Genomic DNA, 252 nt, shown 5'->3' on the forward strand with positions numbered 1-252 from the left:
AGCACTACGAGCGTTTCCACGTGATAGAAATCCCGGATGAAGTATTAGAGTTAATAGTAAATATGGCGGCTCAGTATGTGAAGCAACGATCGTTCCCGGATAAAGCTCTTGATCTCCTCGATGAGGCCTGCTCATGGAAAAAAGTTTCACATAATAAACGACTCGTCTTAACCAGAAAACAAATCGAAGAAAAGAAAAATAACAAAGAGACGGTATGCTATTTTTTTTTTTTTTTTTTTTTTTTTTTTTTTT

At 35.3% G+C, this 252-nt stretch overlaps 1 protein-coding gene across 1 annotated transcript in view; it reads left to right on the forward strand.

Annotated features, from left to right (window-relative positions):
* Positions 1-252, forward strand: part of EMH_0053780 (heat shock protein, putative) — a gene marked incomplete at both ends in the record, with an annotated part of 6,974 nt that overhangs the window by 2,776 nt on the left and 3,946 nt on the right. The gene's annotated exons all lie outside the window — the stretch shown is intronic.

This window comes from Eimeria mitis, genomic scaffold (assembly GCF_000499745.2).
Source record: "Eimeria mitis Houghton genomic scaffold, Emh_scaff2435, whole genome shotgun sequence".
Lineage (NCBI taxonomy): Eukaryota > Apicomplexa > Conoidasida > Eucoccidiorida > Eimeriidae > Eimeria > Eimeria mitis.